Source organism: Camelus bactrianus, chromosome 2, assembly GCF_048773025.1.
Source record: "Camelus bactrianus isolate YW-2024 breed Bactrian camel chromosome 2, ASM4877302v1, whole genome shotgun sequence".
NCBI classification, from domain to species: Eukaryota; Metazoa; Chordata; class Mammalia; order Artiodactyla; family Camelidae; genus Camelus; species Camelus bactrianus.
In genome coordinates, this window is record NC_133540.1 from 84,310,731 (window position 1) to 84,336,705 (window position 25,975).

General features: G+C 36.0%; 1 protein-coding gene across 7 annotated transcripts in view; it reads left to right on the forward strand.

The window, feature by feature from the left end:
* The window catches only part of NPFFR2 (neuropeptide FF receptor 2), a 58,212-nt gene that overhangs the window by 5,998 nt on the left and 26,239 nt on the right, over positions 1-25,975 (forward strand). Inside the window, exon 2 of one of the 7 annotated variants that reach the window (XM_045506127.2) lies at positions 21,914-22,046. The exons of the other annotated variants lie outside the window; for them this stretch is intronic. The gene's annotated coding sequence lies outside the window, so the exon portion shown is untranslated. The remainder of the gene's footprint in view (positions 1-21,913; positions 22,047-25,975) is intronic. 7 annotated transcript variants of the gene reach the window in all.

A 25,975-nucleotide genomic window follows, 5' to 3' on the forward strand; every position in this document is an offset into this window, starting at 1 on the left:
ATAATCTGGGTCTGAGCACTAAGAAAGACTAAAATATGGTATAAAATGGTACTTTTACTTTTTTGATAAAGTTAAATACACCCTTTTTAACTTTTCATTAGCATAATTTTTTATCTGTAAAAATATTTTATTTTAAAAATATAAATGAATGTAATTTGATATAAATGCCCAAATTATATTCTGTTGCTATTAAATTCTTAATTCCTCAATTTCCTTTCTTAATTTACTCTGCCCACTCCTCTGCTTCCAAATCACAGGTGATCCATGTTAGCAACCGCATTCTATCATTCTGGAGTTTCCTGTGGTTTCATAACCATTCACATATACGCATACACAAACATGCTTCTGTATACACACGTGCACATCAATCTTTCTGTCACCATTTTCCAAAAATGCATATCTTCTTTTGCTTATGCACTACTACCTGGTGAAAAATCCTCCACTGCAACTATAATAGATGAAAATAAAACTTTAAATGTCTGTACAATATGATATGGATAAATAAAAAACAATAAATTCAACCTATCCTCCTTTTATAAACATTTACTTTGTTTCCAGGGGGCTTTATTTATTTGGTTTTCTCACAAAACAAGGCTATAATAGTTTATAAATATTTGTATTTTCTAAGTTCAAGAGGTAGAAATACTTTCAAATTATGTACTTGCCATATTGCTTCTAAAGTATTACAAATAGTCACATTTTCACCAGAAAATTATGAAACTACTCTTTATGCATGTCCTCACAGCCACAGACGCTGTAACTCTTTAATTTTTAATTATTACATTAATTTGAATCTCTTAACAACTTGTGAAATTGTGTATCTTTTTTATATTCTTCACATATTTGGATTTTCTCTTATATAAATTGTTTAATCAATACCTATGATCATTTTTCTGGTGGGTTATTTGTCTTTCTGAAGAATTTGTAAGTGTTCTCTGAAAATTATTGATATTAACTCATATAACAAATATTTTCCACATTTTTACTGCCTTAATTCATAACTTTTACTATATATATTCAATTTATTTTTTATAGTTAGAATATTTAATTTTTATTATGTGAATTTTAAGAGTTTGGTATTGATTAATATGATTTTCCCTTTCCCTAGATTGGGCTGGTAGCCATCTAGATTTTATTGGAATTTTCTCATTTTAAAAATTTTTAATGTTTGTACTTAATTCAAGTGAATTTTTTAAAACTTACTTAAAATCTCAATATATTATAAGATAGTAAGCCAACTTTAACTTCTTCCTAATGGATTCTTAAATAGTTCACTCTTCCTCACCAAACAAATATCATTTTTGTCATGTATTAAAATTTCATATTATATTTCCATATTCCTGATTCTGTTTTTCTGCTCTGTTTATCCATGTCTATGGCAACTCCAAATTGCTTTATGTTTACCATACAGTATTCTGATATTTTAAAAAGCATATCTTTTCACTATCCTTTCTCTTAATTTTCCTGGCTCTTCTTGGGCATTTAGTCCTTCCTCTGAACTTTTTACTGTATTCTGAAACAAATTCCATTACCTGCTTTGGAAACATTTTCTACGAATGAACTTTTGTCTATCCATATTTTAAATGCAATTATATTAAGTTTATATACTAATCTGGGGAGATGACATTTAAATAATTAAAATTTTCCTTCTATAAATATGGTATGTTATTCAATTTCTCAGATTAAAAAAATCTTAGGATTTTATTTTTATGTAATTTATGTGTTATATTCTATCTTTTGTGTTAAATGTATTTCTACATAAACACTATATTTTGCTTACTGCTGTAAAATGAATTTTTTTTTCATTTTAATTTCCAAGTGTTTATTGTCATATTAAGAAAGGCTACTTTTTTAAGGTAATATGTTTTGAACAACCAGTTAACTAATTTGTTAAATGAATTATAGTAGCTATTTACTAGAGCATATTGATTTTTTTTTGGAATAAGATGGTTTTGGCTCTTTTCAATGTTTCTACTAAATATACAATATCTTTGCCATTCTATACTTACTATAATCCACTGAGACAAAGTTGAACAATGATCAAACATAACAATGCTATCAGGCATGGTTATCAAATTTCTGGTTAAAATGAAAGAGTCTTTACAACATTGTAGTTAGAATAGTCTGCTTGGTTTGGGGTGTAAAGTCCTTTTTAGTACTTATTTTACTTCTGTTTCTTGTGTATGTATTTTTTATTAATAATACTAAGTGTTTTTTAAAATGATCTATTAGTACATAATCACGTAATTTATATTTCTTAATTTATTGATGTAATAGACTGTTGATAGATTTCCTGACGTTTAATCACTCTGGTATTCCTAGAACAAGTCCTTGTTGATTTTTCTTTTTATATCTTATTGAATCTGAGGTTTATCTAGAAGTGTGCTTTGTTAGAAGTGTCTAGGAGTCTTTTAGTACATTACTATATTCTATTTGATAATTTTTAAAAATCTGCTTCTATATTTTCTGAATCCATATAAATGAGATTGAATATATATTTATATTACTATTTCTATTAGCAGCTTTCAGCATTATATTAAGGTTTACTTTAAAAGTAATTTGATGAATTTTCTGAATTTTTCTATGGCCTAGATTATTTTAAATAATTTTGGAATTGTCTACTCTTTAAAGGTTACAGTAGACTTCTTCTCTGAACCATCTTGTTTTGTTATCATTGAATTATTTTTCCATTTACTTCTGCTAGTCTACTCGAGCTTATTATTTCCTTTTGGGAAAAATTTGGTTAAATTGAAGTGTTAAGAAGTCATCCATCTAGATATTTGCCATTGTTGCCATAGGTACAAATAATATTCTATAAATTATTTTAATGCAGTGTAATATTTTTATTACATAAAATTTTTATCTTATTTTGTTCTTTTGCCTTTGTCTTTAATAAAGCTCAAGAGAAGTTTTTATAATTTTACTGATGTTTTCAAAGATCTAGCTTTTTAAAATGTATTGTTTTTTCTGTTTGACAAACTTTTTATTCATCCCATCTTCCTAACTGCTTTCACTATTATTATTTTGATTGATATTATTGATAATTTTTCTAATTTCTTTAGATAAATACTGTTCTTTTATTTTTGTAATTTCTACTAATAAAGTCAAGGCTACATATTGTTTTAAAAACTATTTTTCATTCTTTCTAGAGTTTTTTTGTTCTTTTTTATGTCTCATCTGACAAGATTTATCTAGAAGTATTTTTGTTAGTTTCCAAATGGTTAGGATATGTTATTCAGCTTTTAATTATTTATATCTAATTTTATTATAGCCAAAGAATATGCAAGTATACATAGATAACTCTGAAAATCAGTGCAGAGACTACAACCCAATAAAAAACAAACAAGGAAAATGAAAAAGTGAATGATATGTAAGCACGTAAAAAAGAGATGCTCAAACTCCCTAGTAATCAGAACATTCAGATTAAAACAAGATAGAGTGACATTAGCAAGAATAGATGGATAAGGCCTCCTTTGCATGTATGCTCCCCTCAACTACAACAATTTGTCGTCCTCCCATGGACAGAAGTGCCTTTGTGCTAAGTGTGGGATCCAACTAGGAGACTGTGAAACCCGAGTGCAGTCTAGGAAGGGAGAGAGCTGTTCTGAGAAGTCAGGGACAGGCCTGCACCCAGGCAGCTGCCTCACGAACCCTGGTTCTGGCTGTAAACCCAGAAACAACTTCATACCCCTGACTGTTCAGCTACAGCCCTGTTTGGCTTTGTTTCCATCAACAACACTGTATACCAAGGGGCCTGGGAGGAGTCTCACCCTCTTGTGCATCAAGTTATAGGCATGCAGACTTCAGTCCCATTTCTGGACGCTGAAGAGGCCTGTGAATTGGCTCCAGGCCCTCTGGGCCCTGGACCGGGAGCCCCTGAAGAACAGTGACTCAGTCACCCACCCACATGTGAGACAGCCTGAGTGGAGCTCCAGGAGTCCAGCGGGAAGTTCCAGCACACCACTGGGAAGACATCAGGGATGAGACACACTGAAGACAGTAAGAGGAACAGGTTGACTTTACCCATGCCACCCTTCCCCCAGGAGGCACAGCTCAGTCCCACAATGAGACCTTTGTGGCCTGTGTTTTCTGCTGTGGGGGAAAACGAGAGCCTGGGAGTGAGTGCCTGGCTTCCCCGGCTGCTGCCAAAAAGGCCTGTTCATCTCTTGCCTCGTTTGGAGTACTGAGTCATGACCTGCATGACTCAGGGGCAATGAGCAGCTGGGAGAACAGCAGCCAGGGCTCAGAAGAGATGGGGATCCTACTTACTGCATCACAGATTCCATTGGGAGCCTGCCTATAAGCCACCAGGGAAGATTTACCTGCGGATTTCCCCAATTGGCCCACTGGGACCCCCAGGACTCCACATGCCTCACCCACACACACCCTACCCATCCCGTGGCCAGCTCCCAGTGAGTTCCAGGGACTGGAGAGAGAGAGATCTGCAGATTAATGGGCACGTACAATAAGCTGACCCAAATATGTAGACCTGGGAGAGACCATAAACTTGAGCATTTAGCGCTGTCCTTGGGAAAACAAAAGGCAGACTGTCACCACTTGGCCTGGCTTGGCAGGATCAAGAGAATGTATCTAAGCTTAAGGATTACTCTACAAAAGGGAGAAAGAAGTGTGAAGCAGATATATCTACAGAAGGTATGCAAAAACCTCAAACCTGAGCAGGGCTGCTGGAAGGTTTCGTCCTGAAGTGAGTCAGCAAACACTGGAGGAGAGGACTGCTACTTCAGATGTGAAGATATCAGCACGAGACTTCAAGGAACATGAAAAATTAAGGGTACATGGCACCACCAAAGGAAGACAATAATTTTTCAGTAACTGACCCGAAAGACACGGATATTTGTGATTTACCCAATAAAGAATTCAAAATAGCTGTTTTAAAGGAATTCAATGAGCTATAAGAAAACACAGAAAGATAATTCAGTGAAATCATGGAAGCGACACGTGAATACAGTGAGAAGCTTAACCAAGATACAGAAATCATAAAAAAAGAACCAAACAAATTCTGTAGCTGAAGAACACATGAAATGAAAAATGCAATAAAGGGCTGCAATAACAGAACTGATCCAGCAGAAGACAAAAACTGTGAAGTGGAGGACAGGACCTATGAAAGTGTCCAATCAGAAGAGAACAAAGAGAAAGAATGAAAAGAGTGAAAAGAAAGAATATGATATTACCTTACTTGTTAGAAGGGCAGGTATCAGAAAGACAAGAGATGTGTTAGTGAGGACGTGGAGAAAAGGGGATATTGGTAGGACTATAAAGTGGTACAGACACTATGGAAAACAGTATGGAGGATACTCAAAAAATTATATTTAGAACTACCATATGATCCAGAAGTCCATGTCTGGGTACATATCCTAAGGAAATGAAATCACTATCTCAGAGAGATAGCGGCACTCCCAAGTTCACTGCAGCATTATTCATAATGGACAATGTATTGAAACAACTTAAATGTCCATCTGCAGATAAATGAATCAAGAAGATATGGTGTAAAAATACATTGGAATATTATTCAGTCATGAGAAAGAAGGAAACCCTGCCATTTGCAACAACACGGATGGATGTTGAGGGCATTATGTTCAGTGAAATAAATCAGATAAAGACAAATACTGTATGATCTCACTCCTATGTGGAATCTGAAAAATCTGAATTCATAGTAAAATGGAGTAGAATGATGCTTGCTAGGGGTTGGAGAAAATGGGGAGATGTTGGTCAAAGTGTATGAACTTCCAGTTATAAGACTGACCAATTGTGGAGATCTAATGTTCAGCATGGTGACTATAATTCACAACATTGTCTTACATATTTAAAAATTTTATTAAGAGTAAATCTTACATGTTCTCACCACCAAAAAAAAAAAAAAGGTAATTATGTGAGGTGATGGAGATGCTAACTAACCCTACTATGGTAATCATTTTGCAATATATACATAAATTGAATTACCAAGTTGTACATGTTAAGCTTACACAATGCAATATGTCAATTATATCTCAATAAAGCCAGAAAAAAAAAGAAAATCAATGGAGATACATTTGAATTCGGCCTTAAAGAAGGATGAGCTACACGGAATACTACACAGCTGACTTCCTCTTGAGCTCTTTGGCTTATATTTCTTTACAGCATTGCTTTGGATTCTAAAGAAATAAAATGTCTTTGTTCTTGAGTGCCCAGGGAGACCCAGTGCCATATTTATATGTAACCTGAACCAGGATTAAATAGAGGCTGAATTTGAGTGGTTAATAACATTGTAAACATTTGAAAAAAAATGAGAAAAGAATTAAAACAAGATGTCTCTTCACAACCATCAGACTGAAAAATTTTAGAAAGTCTATCAAAGCCAAGTATCAATGAGGATGTGGAGCAATGGACACTCTTTTAGTTTGATCACTTTGGAAAGCGATAAGATTTGGTAAAATTCAAAATGTACATGCTTGATATATGTGCCTGAAGAGACATGTATAAGTCTCATCATATAATTACAGTATTATCTGTAATAAAAAAAATAGAAACAACTTAAGTCATTAGAAAATGGGTAAATATTCACATGATGACCACTGCAGCTGGACCAAAGAGCAGCTGTCACGCCCGGGTACATGGGGAGACTGTGGAAGGGTTTGGGTCCTGCTCTGTCATAACTTCAGGCAGTTATTTGTTCTTTCTCTGTTGCAGCTCTGTAAAACATGGATAATAATACCTACCTCAAGAGCTAAGTGTAGAATAAGTTAATCCCTGTAAAGTATTTAGAACAATGGCTGTTGCACAGAGAGAATTCACGAAGTATTTCATTATCATGATTGTTAAATAGATGATAGTATCTACCTGCATATGGAAGAATCTTGAAAACACTATGTTGAGTTCAAAAGAAAAAAACTTGCAATTAACTATGCACCGATAACTGAAGTCAATAGTAAACCAAATTCCTACAAATAATAATTGTGATACTAATCTCAAAATAACTTGGTGTAGATATAAAATAGTATTTAGTCACCAGGAAAAATTTTGACATACAGGTTTAATATAAATTTACATTGATTTCATTGCTAGTAAATTAAAAATGCTGAATAAAAAAACTCCATAAACAATAACGTTTGGTTATCAGTACATATTTAACATCCATTGCCATTAGGGTACCATTCAAGTTTTCATTATAGACTAAAAGGTGCTTTTCGATTTGGTCCATGCCTATATATTATATACAGCTTTCCCTGCGCTATATTACCTCCCATGTCTAGATTTTAGCACAGTGAACGTCGGCCAGGCTCTCTGTTTCCTTTTGGTTTTGGTGAATACTGATTTCTGCAACTCTTCCTGACCTCCCCCGACCCCTCCTGCCCATCTTCTGCTTAAATAAGACCCATTCTTCAGGTCTTGACTTAATCTTTTTCCCATAGGAAACCTCTCTGGCCCAGGTTAGACAGATCTCTCTGATATATTTGCCCTAGTTGCTCAGGTTTCCCAGTCATACAACTTATCATCCTTGAAGTCACTTGATTGGTATTTATCTATTTTTCATACAGGACTATTAGCTTTATGCAGACTGGTTAGTTAGTAGTGGAACATAATGAATGCATGAATTAATGTATGAATGAATGAATAAAAATCATAGAAAAATATGCTGACATGTTGATAATTTGGGTTCTATAAAGTTTTATAAATAATAATAACTTCCTTTCTGTCCACCTGAGTTCGGAGCTCTTTAGAGACAGATACAGAGGGCATATAGACGTCAATATATTAACTTTATACCCTCCTACACTGTTGGTTGGAATGTAAATTGGTGCAACCACCATGGAGAACGGTATGGAGGCTCCTTAAAAAACTAAAAGTAAAGCTATCATATGATCCAGCAATCCCACTCCTGGACATAATCCAGAGGGAATTCTAATTTGAAAACATAATGCAACCCAATGTTCACAGCAGATGTATATATACTCCGGGGCATATATCCAGAAAAGATGAAAACTCTAATTCAAAAAGATGAATCACACACCTCAATGTTCATAGCAACACTATTTACAACAGCTGAGACATGGACGCAACCTAAATGTCCATCAACAGATGAATGGATAAAGAAGAATGAGAAGACCCAGCTATAAAAAAGAATGGAGTATTTCTATTGGCAGCAACATGGATGGACCTAGAGATTATCATACTAAGTGAAGTAAGTCAGACATAGAAAGACAAATATGAATCACTTATGTGTGGAATCTAAAAAAAATACAAATGAACTTATTTACAAAACAGAAACAGACTTACAGACATAGAAAACAAAATTCTGGTTACCAAAGGGGGGAGAGGGGGAGGGATAAATTAGGAGGTTGGGATTAACAGATACAAACTACTGTATATAATGTAGATAAACAACAAGATCCTACTGTATAGCAGAGGGAACTACATTCAACATCTTATAATAACCTGTAACGGAAAAGAATCTGAAAAAAGAATAGATACACACATATATATATACACACACATATATATAATATATATCTGAATAACTTTGCTGCATGCCTGAAACTAACACAATATTGTAAATGAACTATATACTATACTTCAGTTTTTTAAATTAGCTTTATTACTGATGAAACTGTTTGAGAATGTGATTGAGGCTGTGGGAAAGGGGATTTGCTATAAGTTATTCCTAAATCAGAGTTTCCCACATAATTACACGGAAACAACTCAGTTCACGAAATTTTTATGAACACAGAGTATATGATCCCTACAGGCAGCAATTTCCAAAAGAGAGGTATAAAAAGGCCAGAGATTCTTAAGTTCAGTTTTTTCTTCCAAACTCCCTGATTCTTATCAGAGGAGTGAGTGAAAACTCAGAAGTTCCGTCTGAGAAAGTCTCTCTCCCTGTGAAAACGTCAGAAGAAAGGGATGCTCTCTCTAGGTGGTAGTCATGTGGGGTTTTCATTTTTTGTTTATATTTTCTGTATTTTCTAATAATCACGCACTCTTTTTAATTGGAAAAAATGATTCTTAAGACATAAGTTGCAACAGCAATTCTTCTTTGCTACTAGTTTTCTCACAAGTGCTAGCGGAGCCAATCTACAATATATCTATATCCATGCAAAAGTGACCTCATGTGGGGGAGTAAAAGAAGTACCTCAAGGGGAAAATGAACAAATTTCTGGGGAAGATCTAAAAGAAAAACATCCATATTAATGATGTACAGCTTCACGGGGACAGCCTCTTGTGTGAGAAAATGATGTTTTAAATGAAGTGATTGATGCCAAGAGATGTGGGTACTGAGACTTTACGGTACTTTGGTAAAGTAGCCAGAATTTTTTCCATCACCTTCTTTTCCAATATTTTCCCACTATTTTCCACTAGCAGTCAGTAATAATGATTTTTATTGGCGCTAATGTGAAGTTTTAGAGCCAGAATGGACATTAGACATAATCTTGACCTTTAATTTTATAGATTACCAAACTAAAATGTACAAATATGATGTCATGGAACTTAGGGACAGACAGCCAAGGTGAGGAGTCAAATTTCTTATCCTCCGATTTGATGTCTTTTCTGCTTTAGAACATTGCCACCCACCACAGTTCACAACTTTTGAAGACCTTGTGGAGAAGAAATGCAGGGAAGTCCACAGCAGTACATTTCCCAGCAAGGACAAAGGAGAGCGTTTTCATTCCCCTGAGAACTTTGTCAGTAAATTGTTACGGGTAGTATCTCTAGACCTGTTCTCCGTGCAGCATGTTATTAAACTGAAACTACTTATCCCTTATGTTCAAATATCTTTAAAATTCACCTTTTAATTTTGTGTTTGATGGTTTTAGTGCTCTACTGCACAGTATAATTGGGTTGCTTTCTACGTCAGTGAGTAACAAGGATAGATAACACTTCACAAATAAAACTGAAGTTAAGAGCCTATCCTCTTAAAATTGCTATTCGGAAACAGGAGCCAATGTACATTTATTTAATAGAATCTGACAGCAGTCAGTTTCAAGGCTGGATTGTTTCTTTAGCTATCCTTTTGCTAGACCTAGAGAGGAATTTTCAACTTTGTGTCCTCATGTGTGTTCCGATGCATTTAGTATGAACAGAATTGTAGTTCAGCTTGCCCAGGTATGTAGTGCAAAATGATTTTTGAGCGTGGTTATTTTGGTAAATACTGGTAAAAGGGCCTAGGAAATTATCTTTAGCTAAAGCTGTAGAAAACAGACTGCCATCGGTCTGCAGAATATGTTGTTTGGTGTCTATGTCAAACAACTGGGAAATGTTTGATGGGAGAATTTTTAAAATCTGCCACAATTCTAGCTTTGAACATGATAGGGTTTGATAACTAAGAGATTCACCTTACAAAGCTGTGATGCAAAAGCTGGGTTCTCTTGGGTATTACAAGTCCATGTTTATATCAGCAATTCCAAATATCAATTATTAGATATTGCAGATTTTACATTAGGCAGAGACAGAATGCTAGCCTTTCGGTCAAGAAGATACAAGTTCAATTTAGAATAATGCTACAGTTGCACATTACATAGTAGGCTTTATTTATCTAAAGAGAATACTAAAAAGTTGGGGGGAAAGTCTTCCACATTTTTGGTTCATTTTCAATGTGAATAATTATTTTATAGACTTATAATTAAAACTGTTCTTACATTAGCATCTCCTTAGCTGGAAAACCAATACTATAGTGACTTTTCTTTGACCATCTATGCAAGACCCTTACTTATGCATAGAAGAGAAAATCGTTAATAGTAATGTAAGAAAAAGGAAAATTTCATATGGTAAAGGCTGACCAAATGTGAATGCAGCAATTACAGAAGAAACAGTCTGATACTATTAGATTAGTGATAAATCTCATGGGCATAAGTCAAGTTATAAGAGATGGAATTTGACAGAGCAGTGTTTCCAATTAAAATGCATTATTCACTTGTGCTGGAGTAATCTAAGATACAAAAATAAGTTTTTTTTCTTCCCACAACTATGTCAGCTAGTGTGTTATTTTTGCACATCATGAAGTTTAGCCCTAAGTTGAAGCACATTCCTCCCTATAAGAAGGCTGGTTTATGTTTAAAACAGTATCTAGGTTATACCCAGGGTAGTCAAGTTAAGGGTTCTATGTGTAAGTCTGAATCTCCAAACTGTACAGACCAACAAGAACAAATAATGTCACACAGTATTCCATTGCCTTTAACCAGAAGACAGAAACAGCCACAAACCACCTTATCTGTAAGCAGAAAAACAACCAAAAAAAGACACTGATTTCCAACAGGGATGTTTCTCAAGGTCTCCCTCCCCTCAAGCCTTTGTGGAGAGCAAAGTGGATCTGGGGGAGGGGGGGAATGCAGCATGGAAAAAAGAACTGGAGAGCAGGGAGCCGAAGACTATACTAAAATTGTCCCCAGGAAGAGAAAGTTTGCCCTCGGAGCAAAAATAATGACACCAGTACTAGTATATTTACAAGAAAAGTATTCATTAACATCTATCAGTAAAGTTTTGTAGTTTAAAAAGGTATGTATTTTACGTATTTTTTCTTAAATTTATTCCTATATATTTTATTTGAGCCACTAAAAATCAAGCAGGTTTTAAAATTTTTCTTTCCAGTTGTTCATTGCCAGTATATAGAAATGCAGTTGACCTTTGTAATTTGACCTTTTATTCTAAGACTTGCCAAATTGTTATTTATGGTAGCCTTTCATAGATACGGGATTTTCTATGTACACAATCATGCCTTATGTGAACAAAGACAGTTTTAGTCCTGATCTGTATGTCTTCTGTCTAATGGCTTACCTCTAGTACATCATTAAAGCAGTGTAAGCAGATGTCTTTGCCTCCTCCTTATCTAAGGGTACAGTTTTCAGTCATTTTACCATTAACTATGATAGCAGTTGTATGCTTTGCCTAGATGTCCATTATTGTGTAGAGGAAATTCTCTTTATTCCTAGTTTTAAAACTCTTAAGTAGCAGTGAACACCATATTCACATACTGAATCCACACTCATGGGTTGGAAAATTCTATTATTAAGATTTTAATTCTCTACAAATTGATCCATAGATTCAATGCAATTCCAACAAGTCTCAGCATATTTTTGAAGAAAATGGCAAGCTGTTAATGTGGAAAAGCAAAGCGCCTAGAAGAGACAAACTTTTTTTTTTTAACGAACAAGTTTGGTTTCAAGATTTATTGTAAAACTACAAGACAGTGTTACTGGTGTAAGCATACCCATATGGATCAACAGAACACAATAGTATAGAAATAGACCCATGCTTATTTGCCTCAACTAATTTTAGGCAAAGTATCCAAGATAGTTCAATCAGGAAAGGATAATCACTTGAATAAATTATACTGGAACAATGGGATATCTCAATGAAAAAAGCTAACATAGACCCTTACCTCCCACCATATGCCAAAAGTAGACCAAAACTGAGCACAGGGCTAAACATACGAGCCAAAATGATAAATTTTCCATAAAAAAAAATAAGAAAATATCTTTTAAATCTTGTATAGGTAAAAATTTCTTAAATACGGCACATGAAGCACAAACTATAAAAGCAATAAAATTCACTTTATCAAAATCAAAGAAAAATAGTTTTGCTCTTTAAAAGACACAATTAGAAAAACAAGAAGACAAGCCACAAACCATGAGAAAAAATGTTTGCAAAACATATTTTACAAAGAGCTTGTACCCAGAATATATAAATAATTTTCATAACTCAAGAAGTTACTTGTATTATTGTTATAACTTTTCTATAGGTCTGAAATTATTTAAAAATAAAAAGTGAAAAAATTAAAACCCTTGAAAATATATCTATGTACTTTAGAGGAGCCTGGTCCCAGAATGTCAATCTGGCTGGAACACTGATATAATATATGCCCTGTTTTATATAAGCTGGCTTTTGGCAACAGATCTAGCAACTTGACTGGTTTTCCAAAGTATCAGTGATTAGACAGAATAACCACTGCACTTCTTTGTCAACCTGTGAATAGGCTTAGGAAAAATAAAATTTCTCACTTGTTCATGATTTAATTTGAATTATTTCACTGAGTTTTCTATTTATAGAGTTTTATCTGTTTCGATAATGACGAACTCTGCTATGGAATTAAACCAAATTAATTTAGTGTTCAAGGACCAGTTCATTAGAACATGCCAACTGTTTTCCTGCAACATGGGTCAGAGTGCTGTCATCACATCCTGGGGTCCCAATAATAGTCTGCGTCTTTATCTGCACATGGGGGTTTTCTTGTGTCATCTTAATTGCTGTTAGAGATAATTGTGCTCTGATCCCGTGGTGCTCGTGTTACGCCCACTTAATGATGAGAAGAGATGACGGCTTGGTTGCTGCCTGGTGAAAACCTTTGCTACAGTGGGATGTATGTTTCTGTGTTTCTTATCTTGTTTTACGGCCGCGAGACACCTGGATCCTGGTGTTGCCTGACTAAGGTTTTTCGTAAGTATGCTTTGGTGAGAATGCCATTGTCAGATTAAATTAGGGAAAATGTTGACTGGAACTTTTGGGAAAGGAAAGCTGCACTTGTATATGATAAAACTTGGAGAGCTAATAAGGCCTTGGCAATATGTGATATTATTACTGGTGTCCTGTACCTCAAGGCGCTAAGGTCCTGACACAGAGACCAGTTGCCTTAAAAGCTCAACATTTGTTTTCCTAGTTGTCGTAGCCCTCACACATTTTAGAACAATCGGTTAAGTTTTCAAATCAGTTTTTAAAATGTGCTGTCACAAAGCTAATCCATTTGTTTAATTTTTAAAATTCTATTTCTTCTTCCCACTGCTAGTACATTTCGCAGCTAATGATAAAGTGGTTGTTGCACAATAAAATTTACTGATTTATTTTCTTCTTAACCAGTGAAAGACTTCCCTTTGTCACTGACAATGTACAAAGGTCAACCTAATGTGGGAATGAAGGCTATCATTAATTTTTTTTAAACTGTAATAAAATCGATTCCACTATAAAGATAATCCTCCATCCTTTCGTATAACAAATGTATAACTACAAAGCAATAATTATACCCACTTACTGAAAGTAGAACAAAATGCATTTTTAGGCTTAAGAAAGGAACCAAGGGATTAGTGACATAGCCACAACTGATGAAAAGTTTTGCCTATGTTATGAGTTTAACACAAAGCAAAATAATAGCCGTAATATTTTTTGGTAAAATTAGAATAAGGCAATATTTCTTAGTCTGAATTATCTTCTCTCCTTTGCTCATATGAGATACAAAAATAAGATGGGAACAAATATTTAGAGGCTATCAGATGCTTCCACAGGTTATCAGCTATAAAAAACAATGTCCTCCACTCCTTTTTCCTGGGGTTGGATCTTGCAAACTGGGCATATTCTAAAAGACTAATTCCTTTTTTAATTAATAAGATGCACTCAGTCAAAGGGAAGAAACAAAATGTGAAAGGTTGCTACCTAAACGTCAAAAAAATCTAGTGTAATTTTTTTTCACACTACATTAGTATTTTTATTTTTAGTCTCAATATCTGGAATGGAGTATACTGATGGCAATGGCTCCAAATATCTAGAATTATGTATACTGTATATGGGTTCCTTTCACTCTAAGCAAACAATATCCTAATACAAAAAAGAAAAAAAAGTTTACTTTTTCTCAAAAAGAATGCTACCAAACAGCAAAGCATAAAAGACCTATTAGATCAACTAGTATCTTAGATGGAATTTACAATTACTAGACAACAGCAATGCAAAGGACACAGCAGACTAATATAAAACTCTGAATTTTTCATTTTCATGGTCACTAGTTGATGGTCATGATAAATGGCTTTAGTTTTTAACTTAGTTTTAATGTAAACACATAGAAATAGTGACTATTTAAACATGATATTAGCTCAACTTTTGTAGGTCACTGCAGGATATGGGAAAGTTATGTCAAATTAATATCAAAGAACAACAGAGACTTTAAAATATGACTCAAAAATTTAATAGAAATAATTCTGCAGGTCAATATTTTTAAGATTCCACAAGCACCAATTTTGAAATATACTAGAACATTAACAATGTTAACACCTAGAAATTTTGTATTTTTTAATGCAAAAGCAATTTTATAAGGTAGAACTCTATAAATTATCTCTGCAAATATCCAAACTTTTATATGAATTAAAATATGCCATGCTCCACATTTATCTTTCTGTAGCAACTGAATGATTAACATGGAAGAGGGGTATGACTGATTTTGAGGGAGGTTACCTAGTAGAAAATCGTATATTGAAGAAGCAGCATAGCCTGTGGGTCTTGTATCAGTAAGGTTTCAGTTAGAAAAGCAGAGATAATTCTATTTTAAGCAAGAAAAAATTAAATACAAATTGTTAGGTGCTTGCAAAATTGTTGGAAGAACTGGAGGAATGAGTCAAGGAAAGCTACTGCTAGATCTCAGGTTCACCTTAGACTTTCAGAGAACCCTGACACAAGAAACTGCCAGTAGTGATCACAGCTCCCTGTCACAGGGGGTGCATAACTTGCAAGGATGCCCTGAGTCTTCCAAAGTCCATGCTACTTCTTTTTGCTGCCAGAGAAGTAATAGTATCACTTCTACTTTCCAAACATCATTTGACTAGCTCTTGTTGTCAGCGTCTAACATGGAACTCTGCTGGCCGGGTTAGATACAAAGAAACGCACTGAAGGATGTGGGCATGCTGATGAGTTAGGAACAACCATATAAGATAGTCAATTGCTTTGGCTACTCAGCATTCTTACATGTCTCTCCATGCTTATTTAACTTCTGCGTTACAAGATTAACATCAGTCGTCCATCTAAATTGGTGAGAATACCTCTCATGGAAATGAAGATGTGCTTACCTTCTCCAGAAATAGAGGAAACCTGTTAATCACTGTATCCATTACTGTATGTTGCTCATTCCCCTTTGAATTGTCACAATTTCTCTTTGATACCTAGTAATAGGAAGATTAATTCTAAACTTAACCACTAGCAGTACATCTTACATAATATATTGGTGGAAGAGGGAGAAGGTAAAAAGGAAATAGTATATGTATAGACACATACATACTTGTATTATCTAAAAAAGCAAGAAGCACTCATAGTTCATATACTTTTCATTCATGCACCTGGTCATTAGACCAGAACTGGTATTTATAACTTCGTTCACTACTTACTCATTGCTCATTTGATCTCTATAGGGATATTGACTGGTTGTGTTCCTCACCATGTTGACTAACCCAAACCTTCATTCTTGGTGTCCTACCTGTATTGGGTTGCCGTAGGTTCCGTTCAGTTTTACCACTGAACATGGTAGTAAGGAAATACTCTAGATGTATCTTCATTATATATAATAAAAACCTGATTCCCTCTTGATAATCTGATAAATTACTTCAACTGGGACAGTAATCTACTTCTTTGCCTCTGGTTCAATGACACTGTGATCCCTGCTAAGTGGGATCTCAACCACCTGTTCATTGGAGCCATTTTTTTTTTGTCCCCTGATACTGGCGCTCTTCTTTAAGAACCCAAAATTTAAACCTAAAGAGCTTAAAGATGGAAGGCTGGAATGGAAAATTTTGCAATTGGATTATTAGGAGTACTAGGGAAAAGAGCCACAGCCACTGTTGCCCTCTGGTGGAAGGGCCTGTGTATTCCACTGCAGGAAAAAGACAGCATCTAATGGTCATGCTTCAGAGAAGACAGAAACATTTGTAAGACTGGCCTCCTTCTGGAAGTGGTGGTTTCTCAAGGAGACAGTCTACTGTTTTATAAAGCCTATTGTTTCTGAATAATAGATTCCATAGGAAGACCATTGAATCCACTAGGTACCATATGATTGCTTTCCTTCTTTTCCCATAAAATATTTCTGGAGAAGTATAATGGGTAATATACCATGAAAATGAATAATACATTCAGTAAGTATTTAGTTAGTAGTGCTGACAAAAGTGTTGCAAGGAGAAAAGGTAAATCCATAGTAAGAGTCTATTTTTTTAAGAAAGGAATCTTACTGCAATGGTGTTAGATCAGTGTCAAAGAAGGGAAACTTATGTTATTGAACCCAGACATAATATTTATGGATACTTTGTTGATAAACCAATTAACTAATCACAGGGTAGCTTGGGAAAGAGGCTAAGTGACTACCTGGAATAGGCCATATTACATACCTGAGTACTGAGAGCCTCCATTTGGTGGGCATTTGTATGAGACATAACCTTACAACCCATGCTCACTTAAATCACTTGTTCTGTATACTTCTTCCCCAGACCCTACACAGCCCTCCAATATTGGTCTATTAGCCATTGGTAATTAATCATTATATACCCATATCTTTGGTAATCTCTCACAATAAACTACACAACCAGATGTACTCATCAATTTGCTGTACGCCAGAAAGATTTCCTTCTCCTGATGCCCCTCTGAGCCACTCCTGTCTTCTTTTGGTTGGTGTCATTACATCCCATCGAACCACTCAGCATGTCATGAGGAATTCTTCAAGAGGCCTTAGGTGTGGATAGAGGGAGAGGCGATGATATAGCAACAATAGATGTAATAGGAGTATGAGCTTATTTGGAAACTCACCCATAATTTCAGGGTCTACTTAAGTCTGGTCATATATAACCAATTCCACTATAAAGTTTGGTGGATTGGAACACCCAAAGCACAAAAGACAAATGATCATTTATTTTACCATTGTCAGTAATTCTGTCTCAACCTAAGCAGAGTAGCAAGCTAGAAACTGTTTTTGAAAAGGCAGTTTGCCAGAAACAGACTTGCAAGCATAGTAAACAATCTTATGGTTACTGGGGGAAAGAGGGTGGGAAGGGATAAATTGCAAATATTAACCACTATAATGTAAAAATACATTAAAAAATTTCTTCTGTATAGCACAAGGAACTACATTCAATATCTTTAATAACCTTTAATGAAAAAATGAGTATGAAAATGAATATATGTATATATATGCATGACTGGGACATTATGCTGTACACCAGAAATTGACACATTGTAACTGACTATACTGCAACTTAAAAAAAAAAATAGAAGAATGGGTCCAGTATCAGAGTAGAAATAACAGAGAAATCTATACCATGTTACCAGAAGTCATATGCGGTTAACCACATCTGATCAATAAAATACTTAATTAAAAAAAGAATAAAAGAGGAAGTTTGCCATTTTCTTAAAAGAAAATGGATTTTCTGTAAAACCCTTAGGATTGGCTTTGTTTTTCTTCCCTTGGAGTTGGCAGAATTTCCCTTCATTATCCCCATCTATCACAGATCTTTTAGGCACAATTGGATCTCTATAACCTTAAGACCCATGACCCAGCATGAATCTGCTGCCAAAAAAAAAAAAAAAAACAATTTAGCACTATTAGGGGTTATTTAGCAAATATGTCAATTACCTATTAGTAAGTATTGTTTATAGAAGCCAGATGAGACCATCAAGTACTGTGTTTCTTAGTTTTTGAAGGGTACAAGATACAGCAACTGCCCTTCCCTTTGGAGTGAATAACCATTCATGCCTTGGACCATTATTCCCCTAGAAACTTCATTAAGTTGGCAGGTTCCTGAATTTTCATGGGGATTATCTCCTACCCTCTGATACTCATGTGTCTCATCAAGTCATCAACTGTATTAGCTAATTTCTGCTCACCAGGTTGGATTAATATGATACTGTTTTAGTAGAACAGTAATAGGAATGTGATCAAGGTCCCTGTGAGCTAGATTATGAAACAGAGCTGAAGAACTGACATAGTTTGACAGGGCCCTGTGGTAGCGGAATGAAGATATGCTACTGTCTCTGCACAGAGAAAGCAAACCGGCTCTTGTAGACTTTGTTCACGTGCAAAAAGATATTTTTTAGACAGAGACCTACATGCCAGGTTTCTGAGGCTTTGCTGATTTATTCTTGTAAAAGTACTTCTGGAATAGCAGTCAATGGAATTAATACCTGATTTTGATTTACAATAAGATCCCACCATTCTCAAAGACCTGTCTTCCTCCCCACTCTGCTTGAGTTTGGACGCATGTAAACACCCATGATAGCAACACAGTCAAGGTAATAGACATATCCAGCACTTCCCAGAGTTTCCTCGTGTCCCTTTGCTTTTGTTTTATTTTGTTTTCTGGTAATAACACATGAGCTCTACCCTCTTAAATTCTGCAGTGCACAATACCATAATGTTAACTCCCGGCACTAGGTTGCAGAGCCCATCTCTAGAATGTCTTCATCTAGCACAACTGAAACTTTATAAACGTTAAATAGCAACTCCCTGTTTCCCCACTTCCTGGCCCCTGGCAACCAAGACTGCATTCTCTGCTTCTAAGAGCTTGACTATTTTAGATACTTCATAGATGTGAATCATGCCGTCTTTTTCTTTCTATGACTGGCTTATTTCACTTCACCTAATATACTCTAGGTCCATGCATGTTGTCACAAATGATAGGATTTCCTTCTTTGTAAAGGCTAAATAATATTCCATCATGTGCATGTGTGTAGAAGTATATATACATATATATATACATATAAGAAGTTAGAGGATAGTGAAAGACTTTGCATCTGCTGAAGCCCATGTATCTGCCCACCATTACTGGGGGAGCAAAGTACAGTTTCTGCTTCTCCTCCACTTTCCAGATCTCATGTCACTGCCTCTCATGGTTGATCTAGCCTAGAGCAGAGTACATTTCTTGATTTCCAGCCCTTGTTATCAGGGAAAGTATAGACAAGGGTGAGAATGGTGCTAATCCATTACTAGGCAAACTGACACAGTTGTTAAGAGAATGAGCCACACTACTTGGGTTCAGATTCTGGTTCTACCACCTGCCAGTTGTGTGACCTTGGACAGGCCACCTAACTTCTCTGTGACTTGGCTGTGCTAGCTATGAAATACAGAAAATCTCCCTTCCTCAAAGAAATGTTGAGAGTTAATGCACACACACTGTGTATAACCATACCTGGCATATAGTAAGTCTCCATGTGTTCAAGAACCATTATTATTAAAATGGAAATGTAGAATATGGTTTTTACCAAGATCCAAATAAAATGATTAGGCATCAATAATCTATTTGTAACTGTGTGGTACCTGAGGATTTTTGTTTTAGGTATTCCTTTGCACATGTGTCATAATAATTTAACATCTCTAGGTGTACTTTATGTTTAAAGCAACATATTCTAGAAGCTAGTGTAAGTGTAAATAGCAATGCTGTTAGGTAAGGGAGGCATCACTATCTGAAGACTCAGGGTAATACATTTTAATCATTATTTTTTACTTTTTCATGAAGCCCAAGGAACATTTTTTAATGTTTTTAGCACTTATTTCTTTTCTGGGTAAGATCACAAATGTGTTTGTTTAAAATGTCCATCTTAGGAATCTTTAAATAATTAAAACAGCTTCAAAGTTTTGCTCTCTACCCATAAGGTAATGAAATAAAAACTAATGATCTTACGATTTAAATTTATCTAGAATATTTCTCCAGAAACAGTGATTGCAAAGTAATCAATGACATATTTTATAAGCTGAGTTTATAGTTCCTTTATGTTTTAAATCCCTTTAAGAGTAAACATACTGTAATAGATTGCCCCCCCCCCCCAAAAAAGTTGCAAGTCTTTATCCTTCCCTGTAACTATGCACTTCCCAAGTGAACTTGTAGATTCTCTCATAAAGAGATGGAGACTTTCCCTACCCCCTGAATCTAGTCTGCGCTTGTGATTTTCTGTTAACAGGAAGATGGTATTCCAGGATTTGAGGCTTTGTGACCTGGACTCTTTCTTGCTCCTGTCTTTATCATGAGAACATGCCCATGCTCCAGCTAGCCCGCAGGATGTGACTTACAGAGACACCTGCAGGCAGGACTGACTCAGCCCAGCTGTCCCAGCTGAAGCCTCAGACACTTCAGAAAGCCCAGTTGATAACAGCAAAGCCAACCTATAGCTGTTCATAGATGTGCGGGTGAGACTTACCATGCCCAGTTCAGATTAGCAGAATTTCCAATGGCCTTTAGAAGGAAAACAAAATTATTACAGGCCTCTAAAGTTGCATGGTTGTTTGTTACATAGCATTCTTGTAGTAATCGGTAAGTAGACATGACACAAAGATTAAAAAACTGAACAGTATGCATATTTAAATTCAAAAGATATTTTTGTTTAGCAAAATCAGGAAAGCAGCATTCCCATGCATTTGATTCTTTTTCTACATATACAATGCAAAGATTTCAAAAACCTATTTTAGGGAAAACTTGGAATATTTGCTTTTATAACCAAAAGCATGCTTGAATTTCTTATTCTTCCAAGAATCTGTTGACACCACAAACAAGTCAAATGAACTTGTTCCTTCTTTAAATTTTACACTCTACGTGCACTTGCTGCCTATGTTGAAATAAACAAGGCAATTTGAAGAAACAAATGGTTTCTCTTCAGTTTTGCTGTGCAGCAGGGAAGTCAGCCTCTAAAGAAATTGCTTTGAAGCAACTAAGTGTAAAAAATGTAAGTATTTTGGGAGGTGTGGAATAATCTGAAGATAAGTAAGAGAAAAGTTATGAGTGTAAAGGAATACAGTTCAAGCATTCAACATGAACATTTTCAAAACAAAATATTAGTTGACATAAATAAAAATAAAACCATCTGCTTGAGAAAGGTGACAGTGGTTATTTCTCAGTAACTCCACTTTCACTCAAGAGCGAGTGAAGTTTTCCAGCTGAGGGAAATAGGACATGGTAAAAATCTTTATGAGAAGAGGAGATTCAACTTAGTTCAGGAAAATCTAGTCTTTTACCTACAATGTGCTAGTCACCCTACTAGGTGCTAAGGGTGCAGTCTTAGCCAAAGGAAATGACTGAATCTATGTGAAAAGAAGAATAAAAGCATAGGTAGGATCTGAGTCATAAAATTTGTCCATGTGATCAGAGAAAGAGTCAGGGAGAAGTAACTGACTGGGTCTCAATTTATGTTTATATTTTACCAGATGGGGAAAAAGGGGGGCATAAAAAGGAACTGCATATACAAAGGCATGGAGATGTGGATAAGTGACTCACAATGGGAAAACTCCATCCACCAGGAGCATAGGCACTCGGGACGGAAGAGGATGGAGATAAAAGGTAATAGTGATAATGGGTATGTTAGCTATCTACTGCTGCAGACAAATTATCTCAAAACTTAGTGGCTTAAGGCATTTATCTGACAGCTTCTGCGGGTCAGGAGCCGGGTATGCCATGTCCTCTGACTCCCAATCCCTCCCAAGCCGGCAGCAAAGGTCAGCACCAGAGCTGTGCCATCTGGCGGCACAGCAGGGGAAGAATCTGCTTCCAAGCCCACTCACAAGGGAGTTGGAAAGATCTAGTTTCTTGTGGGCTCTTGGCCCAAGGTCCCCCACCCCCCAGTTCCTTGCTGCTCTCTCTAGGCAGCTTACAACTTGTCAGCTTGCTTCATCAGAATAAGCAAGGAAGGGCCAGAGAAAGAGCGTGAGCAACATGGAAGTCACGGTCCTCTGTACCCTAATCTCAGAAGTGACTTCCGTGACTTTTGTCATATTCTATCCATTAAGAGCAAGTCATGAGGTCCGGCACCTATTTAAGGAAGACAGTGGGCAGATTACACAAGGGCATAGATACTAGGAGGCAGAGGTCCCCAGGAGCTACTTTAGAAACAGTAATTTCATCCATCAGGAGTACCGGTGCTCGAGAAGAAATGGGTGATAAGGAAAAATAAAATTGATGATATAGGCAAATTACGGAGGACATTTATCACCCCAGTGGAATGACAGAGTTTTCATAGGAGCGCTATACCGATCCCTGTGCTTGAGACTAAGAAATACTGATGCTCATCACTAGAGACATCTAGGAATAAAAGGGTGTCAGTGCCTCAGCAAAGGCTCACGGCTTGCAGACGAGCAGAGCACTCGCCCACAGCGGGGGGACTCTGGTTCCCTGCTCCTGCCCCACAGCTGTACTGCTGCTGGAGAGACGCCCACAGCCTCGCCCCACTTGCCAGACACGAACAGGGACATGAGCAGGCAGATGACAGAGGGCAAGGCCAATTCATTTAAGGGTGTCAGTGGTCAGAGAGAGGAACCTAAAACAAAACCACCAGCACAGGCAACTCAGAGAAAAACAGCACTACTGGACATGACACAGACAATTTGCACAAAAACAATATCAAGAACATTTAAAAAAAATTTAAGTCAGCATGTAAGAAAAGACTGCAAAAAAATCATTCTCTTGGAATTAAATCATTCTGTAGGCAAGTGAAAAGAGCTAATGGTAGTAACTGAGAATTGAATCTGTGACCCAGAACATCAAGTTAAAGAAATAGTTCACTAAAAAAAAATCAGAGGGGAGGGTGTAGCTCAAAGTAGCAGAGCACAAGCTTAGCATGCAAGGGGTCCTGGGTTCCATCCCCAGCACCTCCTCTAAAAAAAAGTAAATAAATAAATAAACCTAATTACCTCCCTCCCCTCCCCCCAAAAAACCTAAAAATCTAAAAAATCAAAGGGATAAAATATGAGGGGAAACTAATGGATACCTAAAATGCAAATAGTATTATTCTAGAAGGATAAAAAGAATGGAGAAATAATAAGCAATTATTAAATAAATAAGAAAGAAATATGTCCTTGATCTGAAGAAAGCTGTCTTCCCCGACAACTTAAGAGGAATAAACATCCAATATTAATGATTTTAAAGAAACTGCTAGTCATGTGTTAACATAAATATTTAATTCTGACAAAAATGATTTCTCATCCTATAATAACATAAATAATAAAAATTTACCAATTTACCCAAGGAGATAACACATTTTCCTCTAGTGCACTCCATTCCAGCCAACGTGGTCTATTTGCTCTTCACTGAACCCATCCCACCACCCTTCACAGTCTCAATTCCTTCTGCTGGGGGCAGCCTCCCCCAAGTGATAGATGAACTCCGCAGTTTGTACTGGAGAACAAAACAGCGTGCTGTAATAATCACACAGAGACAGCAGCTGGATTCTGGAACCATCCCAAGCAAACCTAGTCCTAAGTTCGCCCTACCCAATCTCCAGAAGGCTCACCATTGCACTGCCTTAAGAATCTGCTCAAGTCTCAGCTCATCAGCCAGCCCCCTGCTGACCATATGTGAAACAGCAATCACCACTACCCTGCAATTCCTACCCCCCTACCCTGACTTAATATTTCGCCTTGCATATTATGCATTTACTTATTAATTATCTCTCCCCACCTCTGAGAGTATTTGGTTTACTGCTGTATCCCCAGTGTGTAGATCAGAGAGGGACACATGGCAGGCATTTAACAAATACACACAGAATGGATCAATTAACAAATGAGTATAAATGAACAAAGTAGAAAACTCAAGTAGACCGATTTCATTGGAAGAAAGTTGGGTCTAGTTGACACAGCGTAGAGCAGTGGTTAAGTCTAAGTTTCTGGAATTTGACAGCCTCAGCTTCATGCATGACTCTTCCTTGATTGGCTGCATGTCTTTGGACACATACTATTTCATTTATTTTCAAATTTCCTCAGTTTTGACATTGAGATGATAAGTACAGCTTCTAACTAATAAGGAACATCATAAGGACTGAGTGTCACAATAAGAGCAAAGCACATAGATCAGGGAGTGGCATAAAAGTACTCTATTATTTTTTTGCTCTTTTGAAGAATAAATAATATCAAGGCTATTTAAGCTATTCTAATAAGGAAAGCAAAGAATAGCCTAACACTAATGCTATGACTTGTGAAGACTACCTAAATCTCACGTTTGACTAATCTCATTTACGACTACAGATTTTTTTTCTAGAAATCTGAAGATTATCTGTGTGTCAAAGGAACAAGGGAGTCTGACCTATAAAAGAACACCCTATGAATGCAAAGGTATTTAATAGTCGATTATCAAAATGAGTCATTATAGTAACACAACCAACAATTTTAAAAACTAATTTTATCATTGCATACTAAAAGGCATTTCATAAAATTTGAGTCTTTCCTAATCAATGTGCTAAAAAATGAAGGAATAAATAAAAATTATGTAACTACAATAGTCTTCACCAAAGTCCAACTGAAAAAATTATAAGAAGTGGATTATTTAAGCCATTTTTATTAAAATAGGAATAAGGGACCACTGCAGGCGTTGTATCTATTATTCCACATGAAAGTTCCAAAGCATTTGCAGTAAGACAAGAAAATAAACAATGTTGATGAAAGATGTAATATAGTCAAAAAGCCTTTCCACAGATTGGAGGAAAAAAAACTTTTGGATTGGAAACCCCAACTTTTGGAGGTAGATATTTAATGTACAGAATATTTCTATAAATTAATAAAGAAATGACAATCAATTCAATAGAAATACTGCTTGAGATGTAAATAGGTAGTTCACAGCAAAATTAATCTAAATAGGCAAACACCGTATGGAAATATGTTCAACCTAGCAATAAAGAACTAGAAATTAAATTAAAAATTAGGTAATACTTTTCATATAGCATATTGGTAAAGATCAGAAGGGGTGAACATACTCATTTCCCTTAATAACAGCTGACATTATGAAGCACTGATTACATGCTCAGTGCTGTTCTCATGCTCCACATATATGAACTCACTTATTCTTCATAACAAGTCGATGACTTAAGTGCTATTAGTACCATTCCCGTTTCACACCTGGTTAATCTGAGGAACATGGAGTTTTAGTAATTTGCTCAAAGTCACAGTTAAAAAGTTGCAAAGCTAGAATGTGAACCCAAGCAGCCTGGCTCCAGAGACTGTGGCTTTAACCACTGTGTCAAACTGCCTCACTGCTGTCAGCAGCAAAGCTAAGAGGCCTTCCTCATGTACTACTCATTGAAATGGGAATTAAGGACACTTTAGAGGGTAATCACACACTATCTATTGAAATCAAAATGATATGTATTCTTTGGCCCCACATTTTACTCCAAGGAATCCATTCCCTAGGAAAACACAACACAAGAATGTAAGGATATGCATCCAAGACTGTGGATTACAACGTGTAGGTCTAAGGAACAGAGGTAAAGTCAATGCATGACAACA